Source organism: Cupressus sempervirens, chromosome 9 (genome assembly GCF_028749045.1).
Source record: "Cupressus sempervirens isolate cs-2001-9-10 chromosome 9, ASM2874904v1, whole genome shotgun sequence".
In the NCBI taxonomy this organism is placed as follows: domain Eukaryota; kingdom Viridiplantae; phylum Streptophyta; class Pinopsida; order Cupressales; family Cupressaceae; genus Cupressus; species Cupressus sempervirens.
The window spans coordinates 780,711,664-780,724,847 of record NC_143126.1 but is presented as its reverse complement, the minus strand read 5'-3'; the positions used below and the strand labels follow the sequence as shown (position 1 = coordinate 780,724,847).

Genomic DNA, 13,184 nt, shown 5'->3' with positions numbered 1-13,184 from the left:
TTCTTTTGACTGATAACACCGTTAAGCTAAGTTGCCGGTTCGGATTCCAGTATGGATGCGGGTTCAAGATTCAGGTTTGAAATTCGCCCATATTTTTTCGGGCTTGGGTTCGGATTCGTTTTGGGTTCATCCATGCAAAAACATATGTTTTTTTAAAATATGTATGTGTATATATATTGAACAAAAAATACATCCATACTTGAATCTACTAATAGTAAAGGAACATAGCAAAATACACCACCAAATCTATGTTTCAGTTCAATAGGACATTAATTGCATAATTCAGCACTACATAACACTTGATACACTTTGCTTGGTCACATGCATGGAACATATTTTCATATCATGGGGACAGTTGGAGAATGAAAGGAATTGTCAAAAGATAAGTGCAGTTATCTGAATTTCTATTTTGTACTGGTTAGAGCATTTCTAACCAGGCTATATCAAAGGGTGAGATACAAATTTGAAGTCCTGGGTTCAAACATATCATTTCTTTTAAAGACATTCCTGTGTAATCATCAATTTAGATGTCACCTATATTGTCCATTTGGATTTCCTTTATAAGCGAGTTTTCATTTTCATAAACAAATGCATAAATGACATGTAAACATCTTTTTTGGTATTTTTAGTGGTCATAAGAGGGTTGAGAGGTCAAAAAAAACACTGTAAAAAGTCTAAAAAAATGTTCCAAGACCAAATTCAGCCCAGGTCTAGACAACAAATTCTTCAAAATTTGCTGCAAATTCTGCCCGGGTTCCTCTGACAGAATTTGCACCAAATTCGTAGCTCTGCAAGAGAATTTGGAGAGAAACAAGGACCAGACTTTGTACAGAATTGAACCAGACTTGGAGGGTTGCTGGAGAGAATCTGGTAACTTAGCCGTTAAGGGCTACAACCCCTCTGTCAGAGCAACAACTCTTTCAATTTGAGCACTAACTTACTAAATCTGAACAACAATTCTGATTGTAGAAATGATTTTTGAATAGTTTGATGAACAAGTTACAAATCAACACAAATCTGAAGATATATATCTCATCAGTTACATTTCTGTAATGTCTTTTATAAGCATAATTATTGTAAACTGATCTTTAATACTTATCTGCACAATCTGACATATACAATTTCAAACTGAATCAACTGAACTTCCAATTCTGTTTTAATCTGAGAGACATAATTCCAGATTCATTGACTGTAATACTTGACTAACAGAGTTTATTCAAATCAGACTCCAATACTGTATTATTCTTCAACGTTTAACCAGACTGCAGATTCACTGACTAGCACATCTGAAACAAATACAGAACAGCATATTCGAATTACATTTGATGAACAGAAGCATATCATAATAATCAAAATTAGAATATAATGTTCAGGAACCTGATACCAGTTTACTACTTTTTGCTGTGCACGAATCAATGTCTTTTTCCCTTGTTGAACAATCTTCTATTACGATAATAGATAGTTTCTATTATTATTTATTATTTAATGGTTATCTATTGTAACCTCCAATAAATATTAGAATGTATCTAGGATAGAATGTTTCTATTCTTTACGATTGTTTCCTAAGGAAACATCATTCATTCTTTTGTATATATTGATCCCCTGATCATTGTTAATATCAAGCAAATATTTACCAATAACAAATATCTACATATGGCAGTTGGTTGAAAACGGGACAATTGATTTGCGGTGGATTCCTACAACAGATCGGACTGCAGACATTCTCACTAAGCCTCTTGGTCCAGATAAGTTTGTCCAATTTAGAGGACAGCTTGGTGTTGTAGATAGATTAACCATTAAGGGAGGGTATTACGATAATAGAGAGTTTCTATTATTATTATTTATTATTTAATGGTTATCTATTGTAATCTTCTGTAACTATTAGAATGTTTCTAATATTTAGTTTCCTATACCTAGAATAGAATGTTTCTATTCTTTACGATTGTTTGCTAAGGAAACATCGTTCATTCTTTTGTATATATGATCTCGTGATCATTGTTAATATCAAGCAAATATTTACCAATTACTTCGTAATATCTTCCAACTTTTCTCAGGCAGTTCCATCTCTGCTACTGTTTCTGTTTGAACTCCAAAATGTTATATCTGCTCCCTTTCAGCGTTTAGCTTTCAGAACACTCCAGCAATGATCTTCAAGTCATATAATTCATTTTCATTCGTATTCTCAGAACTCTATATTTATGCAACCAAGGGTTAAAGCAATTTCCATTGTCACCACACACGTTGAAGAATCCGAAGTCTTTTCAATTAAGAAAACAAATTCTAAATCAAAAGATTATATCGGGACCTGTTAAGTGCTTGGATGCCCAATTATAATAAATAATCTTTAATTCTCAAAGAGTAATTGTTGGGTCCTACTTGGTTGCCAACTTTGACTGCTGAATCAGCATCTCACGTTGCAAAGGTAACCGACAACTACAGACATAATAAAATCAAAATAAAATAAAATTGCGTGGCACAGAACTGGTGCATACACTAACTTTGTTTGTATTACAATTTATTAGAATGCTATGGAAAGAGCCACATCCTGTTGAAATCGAATTTTTTGCTATGTGCATTTTTGTTTCATTATTGTCTTTGGCATCACTGCTGAATATTTCAGGGATGGACTGCGACACAATAGTTTGATACTTTCTTCATCTTCAATGATAAATTGATTATACGCATGCTTCATCTTTCTTGGTCTTCAATCGTTGCTTCTACAGAGGTGGGTATCAATTTTATACAATGTGTGTACATATTTCTGAAATGTATACAATATATGCTGTGAATTTCCTTAACATATTGTAATCCCTAGTGTAACAATAATATTCACTGTATTTATGTATCATTTTGACATCAATGACTTAATAGGCCAACAATCTCCCCCTGTCATTAATGTAAAAAACACAACCAAAACTGCAAATAGTCCAACCTGACTTGAGCTGATTAGCAAAAAACTATATGTTGTAATATTGACATGAAATACCCTGTTCACATTAGAAAACATTGTCAACCAATTCTGATCCCTGCAGACACAAATTTTGTCAACTAAAACTGAACTGAAATGTCACCAAATCTGTTCTGAACCAAAATGTCACGAGTTCTCCTCTTTTGACATCAATGGCAAGGGGTTGGGATATAACAGATACAACAATGAATATTCCCCTTAAGCTCATGCCCTATTGCAAGAACTTAGCATGGCAATGCCATAACTTCATGCTTGTCTCGAAGACATTCAAATGAAGCTGCAGGAAGAGGCTTAGGGAAGATGTCTGCCACCTGCTGTTTAGTATTAACATATTCCATACAAACTTCACCCTTTGCAACCTGTTCTTTCAAGAAATGAAATCTTATAGAAATGTGTTTGGTGTGTGAGTGTTGAACAAGGTTTTTAGAAATATTGATTGTGCTAGTATTTTTACAATATATAGGAATATGTCTACCAAAAATAACCTTTAAATCCAAAAGAGTTTGTTTCATCCATAAAACTGGTGTACTATTACGATAATAGATAGTTTCTATTATCTCTGTTTAGTATCTAATGTTTATCTATTGTAATCTCTTGTAAATATTAGAATGTTTCTAATATTTAGTTTCCTGTTTCTAGAATAGAATGTTTCTATTCTTTACAATTGTTTCCTAAGGAAACATTATTCAATCTCTCGTATAAATTGATCTCTTGATCTCTGTTAATATCAAACAAATACTTTTCAATTGCTTTGTAATATGGTATCGGAGCCAATACTCTAAATTTTTCCGAAAAATAATTATAATTTCTTGGTCGAAATTATCAGACTTTTATTTTTGAAATTATTTTTCATGCATGTTTGCTTCCAAAGCCTTTGGTTTGTCTTGGGTTTTTTGCTAAAAAATTGTGCCATTTTGTGTTAACTCATGCAATTTTTTCTGGGTGCAACCTTGCGCCCTTTTGTCTACAACTGGCACGATTGAATCCTCTGAAAATCGAGGGTTATTCTTTGCTGTTCACATGGAGGTCAGTTGGGCGCCATTTCTGTGCAACTCATGGCCAAATTTTTTTGCCACGTGCATCCAAATTTCTTTTAAAATCACGCGTTTGTTTTTTGGCCTATTTTTACCATTTTAAAAAAGTAGTCTTTTTTGCAGTGTTTGGAGACGTCTAGGGTTTTTACAAACCTCTAGTCTTGATTTGCGCCCATAATCAACATTTTTTTCTATAAATCCGTCACTATTTTAGGGTTTTTTGCAGCCAGGCCGTCTTTGGTCAAAACCTTAATTTTCTATATTGGATCCAAAATTCTTGTATAGATTCTTGGGGGGTTTTTTGAGAGCTCAATTGGGTTGTTTGTTTTTTCTGGGTGCCTCGATTTTTGGGCCAGCAGATCCAACATCCGACAACATATTTTTTCTAGGTTTTTCGAGCTCTCTTCTGAGTATCTCTTCATTTTTTCTAGGTCTTCATCTTTTTTGCTTCGAAGTATGTGCCTTCACAAATTTTCATTGAAAAACATGCTATGGCATCTCTGATTGATATTTTGCTTGAGGGAAATCAAAAGTTCAACGGTCACAATTATGGCATGTGAAAACAATAGATGCTAACCATCTTCAAATATTGCAACAACGATCAAGTGGTTCTGGGTACTACAACTCGACCTACTCAACCTGGTCCTGATTAGATTACATATGATCAGCATAATTGGGAGGCGGTGATGCTTCTCAAATTATACATGGCTGATGATCAACTCCCTCAGATTCCATCCGACAAGACAACTGTCAAGATATGGGAGTATTCCAAGACACTTCATGGATTTCGAACAAAAGCAGGGCCTTCTTTTTCAAGAATACTTTGTTTTCTATTATCATGGATGAGCGGAAATCGCTCTAGGATCCTCTGAATAGGATTCAGGAAATCCGTGATCAATTACTTGCCTTTAGATGCAAGATGAAGGAAGAGGACTTTGTGGTCATAACCCTCAAGAACTTACCCAAGTCCTAGGAGCATTTTTTCGAGATTCTCAATATCACTTCTATTGGTATTGATCTGAAGCTCACAAATCTCTTCACACTTCTGCTTCAACAAGATTGGTGGAAACAACATTTTGGTAGCATTTCCAGCTCCCCCTCTACAGAGCTAGCCTTTTTTGTTGAATCCTTTCAGAAAGATAAGGGCAAGTCTCATTCACAATAGTCTTCTTAGTAGAGGTCCTCGGCTCCAACTTCAGAAGGCTCCAGGAAAAATAAATTCAATGCAATTATTGTCACAAGTATGTGTTGATGTCAGTTTTGTACCACTACATAACATATAGCAATTGAATACTTGATATGGAATATCAAACACTCAATTCCTCTCTTGAAAAGTAAATAGTCATGCAGAACATGAGAAAAACTCCAAGGTTCCTTACACTTGTGGATACTAACTCAATTATATTAATGTGATTTGTTGGTTAATAATGTAGGCAAGCTTACGTTATTCATTTGAAGATAACTTGGATTTTTGCTGTGATGGTGATGAATCTAGCTTCGCAATGTATACTAGCACCAAATGATGTTGATGGTGGTGATGATGGAGGGTATGTTTGCCAATGATGCTTCTCTTTTTTTAAACTTCTTCTTAAATGAACTCCAATTACTGAACTACTTGTTGCTTTACCTCTACTCCTATGAATGGAAAGATTAGCAAATGGACGGGGATCAAATCTGATGAAAGCTTACCAGTGGCTCTACCTCCATAGATGCAATGATTCAAGGGAAAAAAGACTAGATTACCATGCAAGGCTTCCTAACTAGCCGCTAGGATGCTAGTGGCCTAGTTTATAGATCCCTATCAAACATCCACTAATATCACCATACAACTATCCATCTATTCTTACTCTTGCTTAACAACTTTCTTGAAATGAAATCTACTTTAACAACTTTAATGGAATTTAACTCTAACTATTGGAAGTAGAAACCATGCAATAACACCAAATGTTCTTATCACCATGCAAGTCACAACAATGATAAGAGAAGCAATTTTAGTATTATCTTAAGCAACAATTTTCTTCAACCCTTTACAAATGAGAGCAAATGGCCTTATATAGGGGCCAAAATTACAACCAACAGTAGAGATTAAGAGGCAAAATCAATGATCTAGATCGAATCCCAGAAACCCTAATTAGGGTTGCCTGCCAACTCATCATTGGACCAAGAAAAAAAAGGAAAAGTGGCAACCAATGAGAAGGCACCAAAATGGTAGCCAATCAGAATCAGACACCTATCCTACCCAAGAAGAAAGGAGAATTTGCCTCTTGGGCTTACATCAAATGATCCTCTAATATAATTCTACCCTTTTTTTTCATCTTTTTAGCCAAGGCAATGAAGTTGGCTAGCGTGTCGTTGACTTCCTTTATGGGAGGGCAAGGTATGTGCTTCATCTTGAGCTCAGCTGAATTCATTGTTGCTCGCTGCTTGCAGTGTCTTCTCATGATCCTTCTCATACTCTCTCGCATATCCAATAAAGGCATTGAGAGAGGCAAGGGTGCCCAAATGCTTCTTCTTGATGGCAACCTTCCCCAACTCATCCAATCTTGATCCAAATTCTGTCTCATTGACATTCTCCTTTTTGATATCTTCAAAATCAAGTGCAGCCCCAACATCGCTCATCATGGTTGAAATGGAAGTGTCAATGCTTGTGTTGTGCTGTGCAATCTCATTTTGTATCTCTTTAAGTATCCTCAATCTGATAGTCAAGGCAACAAACCAAGACTCCACCGAACTCATTCCTTCTTCATCTACCAACTTGGTTCTCTCCAAATATCTCTCCAGTAGCTCAATAAATCCCCGTACCCTGGGAATGGCTAAGTTTTTGACTGGAAGGAAATCCTTCCACTCCTCGTCAAATGTTTTGAATTTGTCTCTAATAGCCACAAATGACTTGAATGTCGAGATAAAGGAAGGCAAGAAATTTTGCCCATCTTGAATTATATCACTGGTCCAATCTTTGACTTTGCGCAGTTGAGCCAATATTTCATCTATGTTGCTCATGTTGTCTTGCGGAAGGGCTACTTGGTGCAACTGTTGGATATGCTGACAATCTCTCCGATACTTGGTCTTGGCCTCCAACTTTACAATCCTTTCATTTGCCTTCCTCAATCTTTCTCTAATTGAAACCATGCCTTCCTGGATCTCCTCACACTCCATGTCATCCGTGATTCTTCCCAAGTTATGCTCTACTATTTCATACTTCTAGGCTACAATCTCATCCACTGCCTTGCTAACCTTTGGTATAGCAATCTAAACTTTTCCGTGACCCTCATCATTCCTCCAGATTACCTTTGCCACTGTTTTTGCAATTTGTTTCTATTTCTTACTATCTTCCTTTTCCACTAACCCTTGAATATCTTCAACTGTTCGGACAGTCACCACCTCGCCTCTTGGCATAAGCATTTTGCCTTAACCATTTTCCCAAATCTCAATTCGGTTCGACTAGCAAAGCATCACCAATGGCCTCAAGCGCCTAGCTTATTTCCTCAATATCAATTGGCCTATCCTTTTCTTAACTAGTGACTGTCACATCATCTCCATGTTGGTTCTTCGAGAGAGGAGAGTACACAGTGCTGTCACTATAACCACTTGATTCTGAATCAGAGTTAAGCTCTACCGCGACCCTTTGTCCACTTGTATTATCCCCTTGCCTTTTAGCCTCAATTATGCTCTTCCTTGACGGTGCTGCATTCCGTCTCTTTGCTAGAGGTTCCCGATGTTCTTTACTTTTCTCAACCTCCAAATTTCTCTTCTTGCCCTTAACTAGTCTTGGTTGCTGGCTATTGCCTTCACATACACCTGTGATTTCAAACTCTTTATTTGGTGTTGAAGACCTCTTGTGTGTGTTGCCTTTTGTAGATTTCAATATCGCCTAGCGTTTATATCCTGTTACATGCCCCTCCTTCTTCCTATTGATTATCGCATAAGTCTCCAAACCTCGAGACAGAAGTTCGATATGCTTATGGACACGGGAATGCAGAGCAATATTCGAATGATTATCCTTGCTGCAGGAAGGTTTTGATGTTTTCCTATGCACTCGGCCCTGCAAGACAAAAAATAAAATGTCAGCAAACATACGAAATAGTACATGCGGGTTGGTGAAAAGCAAACGTGGGAGCCTCTATATTATGCGAGTAATCCTCTGAAAAAGAAGAACTTGAAACATGCCACCTCCCCACAATACCCACACGCCTCTAGATATTTCAATGTTCGGGCAGAGATTGCACCTAAAGAAATATTATTGATTTGCAGCCTACAGACGTTGAGTGATTCATATGACTCAAATCTATGGTATCAACAAATGACAAAATACAATCCACCGATTCTGAGTATGCCTTCAGGCAAGACCATTTGTTTTCGTATTCCATTTGATACGGCTTCTTAGGTAATTTCTTCAAATAATTCATGGATAAGATAGTATTGAGATAGGCATTCTCCTTTTGCAATCCTGTCATAGAAAGCTATAGTATTGCAAACTATATAATTTAAGCACTCCATGATACGTGCTTGCTGCCTGTTCAGATTGACCATGAAATTCTTGAGCGAAATGTTTAACTCCTACATCTGTTCCTTGTTTATGCATAAACCTAAGGAATATAGGATCACTAATCACTGCAAGCTTATCTATGGTGCATATCTGTATGTATTACATGCCTTTATCTGTCAACCATCCAAGAAGTTCTGACAATGATCCATGCCCGTTTGGTGCCTCAATAATTTTCCAAGATGACTCCATAAGGATTTTGTATCCCTTTCTATCACTCAATTTGCCGACACAAAGAAAACTCCCTTGTGTTACAAACCAAACCTATTCCTCTTCAAAGCCAAAATAATCCTGATCTTCAAAATTGTATTTTCTGCTGTTACTATAATAAGAGGTATTGAAGAGTTTTCAGGAAAGCCTGAATTTGCAAGCTTCTCAATTGTGAGGCATTCTTCTGCCTGTGTACTTCCATTGTAAGGCCACCCATCTTTTGAACTTTCAGACAGAGAATTCATGTGCACCATTTCTGATTCCACAACTTGCTATTTATATCTTGGCACAATCCCCCTGTCACATGCTTTGGCGAGTATACATCTTTTGTTTCGTTTGACTATCGGCTGCATTACTTGTACATTTCCTTAGCAGTATGATTATCAGCATACATGATTTGCCCTTGCAGAACTGGGAGTATTCTTTCCACCAGCCAACCCTGAAAAGATTGACAAATGCATTCTCAAGAAAATGTCCAAATTTTTTGAGCTCCATTAGTGGCTCTTTCTGGGGACATATGCTCCCTGTGGGCATAGTGAGATTCCAGCTATCTTTGGAGGACTAGACCGTGCACTCATGCTTTAGCATGATACACATGAAACTGGGTGGCCTCCCGGCCCCCCAAAAATTAAACATCACTTCTTTCCTTGATCAAATACCCGATTCTGATCCTGCAATACTTTGAACCTGCTGAATATAATATCATATTGTTCCATAATAAAATCTGATTTGTCAGTAAGTAACCAACAAGCATCATATGATATGTGTTTTTCTTGTTCCAGATTAGAATTAATATTTTCCTTATCAATAGGATCTTTTAAAAAAAAATCCATCTGATTATTTAAATTAAGCATGTGATTTCTTACATCATTGATTTGATTAGTATATGTAAAAGAAAAATGATAAAAACTTAAGAACATTTCCCTAAGCATATTGTTAACAAATATTAATGTAGAGTCCTTAGGGATACTTACCTCGGTGTATTGCTCATACTTCTTACCTGTATCAAATGCAGCGTCCTCAAGGGCAATACTTACTATCTCTTCTTTATGAATGTAATCCTTGGCACTTAACTCTTGTTTAGCCTTTGATGAATCCCTTAAGTCACGCTCTTGAACAGTCATACAAGCATCTGGATTAGTTTTTTCTGCACAACTTGCTTGATCTCCATTCACTAGATGTTGTCCCTCATAACAAAGAAGCTTTGAAGACTGCTCATATTCAGCGACTATTACTCCTCTTCTATCAAAAATCTGACCATACATGACAGCTGGAGAATTTTCAGAATTATTCTCATATGTTTGAACTTGCTGATCATAAGATGAGTCAATACATATTTCATCTTCTAGTTGCACATCATGAGTTTTATCCATTTCAAAATTATTATCAAGCATGCTATCTCCATTATAATGCTGATATACTTGATTGCGTGAAAGATCTTCAAACAATGGGCTGAACATAGAATGCTTGGGCACATCTCCGTGAGATGAAATTTCATCCTGCTCATATGGCACATGATGTTCTGTCTCATCTCCATAAAATACTTTGTCAGGATTCTTTATTATTTCACTGCATAAAAAATCTGAAATGACTTTGAAGTCCTTGGATGCCTTTTCTTCTTCTTCATGTATGTTCACACTGTCCTCAAAATCTAGAAATGTATAAGAGTTGTATTCTTCATTCTCTTCCGCTAGTCCATCACATATAGGATCTGAAAATTCTTTGAAATTGCATCCAAATAAATTTCTTTCTGTACTTAGATCATAATGCACATCTTCAACCAATATGCCATCCTCTCGAGAAGTGCATGATCCTTCTGGTTCATCGGTTTCCACTTCATGAAAGTGATATGCTTTTGTAGAAATTAGATTTTCATGTTCATTAAATGTTTCATAAGACACATCCTTGATCTGATTTTCTTTATGCACTAGAAGGAATATTTGACCACCCCTTTCAACATACTTTTGATACTCCATGTCTAACAAGGTCGAAATCTCATCCACACTAAGAGAGTCATCTTCATGATCGGATTTTTCTTGAATTTCTTCTATATTGTTTTACTTTAGTATCTTTTGCTTCATTTTTAATAGCTTGATCCCATATCTGAAGGAGAAGTTTTACATTCGGGTCCTGTGGTGAGATTCTCAATTTGACAATTTTATTCAAAAATTCCATGTAAGGAGGTTTTATGTTTGATGGAATCTCATGATAAGTGTTCATCACTCTCGAAAACAAATGTGCTGAAGTTTCGCCTTCATATCTATCTAAATTGAAAAAGGCATCAAGTGGAGACATGTAATGATCCTCTTCCATGTTGCAGCTTTGATTTTCATCTTGTTAGTAACAAAGTCATCTTCCTCACATGTATCATGAAATTCACAAAGGAACCATCGTTCAAATTGTTTCCAAGATGCAATACATTGTGTGGGTAGTGATTCATACCCTTGTCTTGCATTGTCTTTTAAAGTTCTGGCAAACAACTTCATCACTTGATCTTCCGCACAAATATCATAATTTTCTATAAATGTATAGAATGCATCCAAATGTCGAATTGCTGATTCATCCCATTCTCCATGGAACTTTGGTACTAACTGTGAAAGCTTTGGAGATAACTTCCTAGGTTCATAATTGAAATTGCTGAAGTCCAATGGCCTGATGCCATCTGGAATAAAAGGCTTTCTATCAAATGATCGATACATTTGAAAAACCATCTACCATTTCCTTTTGAGTCTACTCCCTCAGCAGAGTAACTAATGATTCGGGAACTCCTTTTGTTAAAATACCAATCACAATACAATAGAGTCGCCACCTCCAAATAGAGGAAATGAACAGTCTTCAAAAATTTGAGTTCTTCCTTCCAGCAAAATATATCTCACCAAAGATTGAATCTGCAGAACAACTTAAAGAAAAACATACAATGCTTCTACAAGATCCAATCTATATAAAGCAGTTTAAGATTTATAAAATAACTCTGAGAAATTGAAATCTTTAAGGAAATTAAAATGCAATGTAAAAAACTTATCAATTTGGAATCAAAATGTTTCAACAAATTTAAATAGAACCTAACTCTTACTGATCTTGAAAACAGAAATTCTTAGGGTTTATTTTACAACTCTTCCCCAATAGAGTTGCCAATCTGTTGGTTCCCAAAACCGCAGATTGGAATCCTACGAGCCTTGCTTGCTCGATGTTGGGATGTTGATATCCAACTTTAGACAAAACCTAAGGAATATAGGATCACCAATCACTGCAAGCTTATCTATGGTGCATATCTGTATGTATTACATGCCTTTATCTGTCAACCATCCAAGAAGTTCTGACAATGATCCATGCCCGTTTGGTGCCTCAATAATTTTCCAAGATGACTCCATAAGGATTTTGTATCCCTTTCTATCACTCAATTTGCTGACACAAAGAAAACTCCCTTGTGTTACAAACCAAACCTATTCCTCTTCAAAGCCAAAATAATCCTGATCTTCAAAATTGTATTTTCTGCTGTTACTATAATAAGAGGTATTGAAGAGTTTTCAGGAAAGCCTAAATTTGCAAGCTGCTCAATTGTGAGGCATTCTTCTGCCTGTGTACTTCCATTGTAAGGCCACCCATCTTTTGAACTTTCAGACGGAGAATTCATGTGCACCATTTCTGATTCCACAACTTGCTATTTATATCTTGGCACAATCCCCCTGTCACATGCTTTGGTGAGTATACATCTTTTGTTTCGTTTGACTATCGGCTGCATTACTTGTACATTTCCTTAGCAGTATGATTATCAGCATACATGATTTGCCCTTGTAGAACTGGGAGTATTCTTTCCACCAACCAACCTTGAAAAGATTGACAAATGCATTCTCAAGAAAATGTCCAAATTTTCTGAGCTCCATCAACACCTTTGTAGGCTTATCCTCTCATCAGCGCACTGACTCTTGTGCTTAATGGAGGATAATCCACACCTGGTGGACATGTGCCTGGTTGTAAGACTTATCATGTTGCTAACTCTTAGGCATTCTAGATGCATCATAGAGGCCTTTATATAAAGGCACCTTTAGTGTACTATATAATGGAATTGAATATCACATTGTTATTTTGATCATACTTTGTTGGTCTTTTGTGCTAGTTATTGTGCTTCTTAGTCTTGGGTGAATCTTTCCTTAAGGCAAATTCTTACATGGTATCAGAGCCATAGAGGTGTCATTTCATAGCCACTGGAGACTGATCTTGCTTCACCTCTCTATGGACACCTCAACTCAGATCCGGAGTATCCGCAAATATTGGGAGCGTCTAGAGCCAAAGCGGACCTCATCATTGCATTCAGAGCGTCAATTCGGTGAAAATTGACTATAAATTCGTCTATGTTGGGCCATAGTCAAATTTGAGGCAAAATTTTTTTGCAAACCGACACTCGAAGGCCTGATTTGCAGAATTGGTA

At 36.5% G+C, this 13,184-nt stretch overlaps 1 protein-coding gene across 3 annotated transcripts in view; it reads left to right on the top strand.

The window, feature by feature from the left end:
* Nucleotides 1–13,184, top strand: part of LOC149541044 (uncharacterized) — a 62,596-nt gene that overhangs the window by 24,245 nt on the left and 25,167 nt on the right. Inside the window, exon 2 of one of the 3 annotated variants that reach the window (XR_016356462.1) lies at nt 1,661–1,802. The exons of the other annotated variants lie outside the window; for them this stretch is intronic. The gene's annotated coding sequence lies outside the window, so the exon portion shown is untranslated. Of the gene's footprint in view, nt 1–1,660; nt 1,803–13,184 lie in introns of those variants that run through there. 3 annotated transcript variants of the gene reach the window in all.